We start from the raw sequence: 213 nt of genomic DNA, 5'->3' as shown, positions 1-213 counted from the left end.
CTGGAACTCACTTTGTAGACCAGGCTGGCCTCGAACTCAGAAATCCGCCTGCCTCTGCCTCCCAAGTGCTGGGATTAAAGGCGTGCGCCACCACGCCGGGCTAACTGGTTGGATATGAAGCATTTCCTAACAGGCTCTTGTGTGGATTCGATCAAGACATCCGGAGGTGACTAGGTCATGATTACCCTACAGAGGAATTCATAATTTTTTTAA

Source organism: Mus caroli, chromosome 17 (genome assembly GCF_900094665.2).
Source record: "Mus caroli chromosome 17, CAROLI_EIJ_v1.1, whole genome shotgun sequence".
In the NCBI taxonomy this organism is placed as follows: domain Eukaryota; kingdom Metazoa; phylum Chordata; class Mammalia; order Rodentia; family Muridae; genus Mus; species Mus caroli.
The sequence above is the reverse complement of the archived record's forward strand: the minus strand, read 5'-3'. Positions refer to the sequence as shown.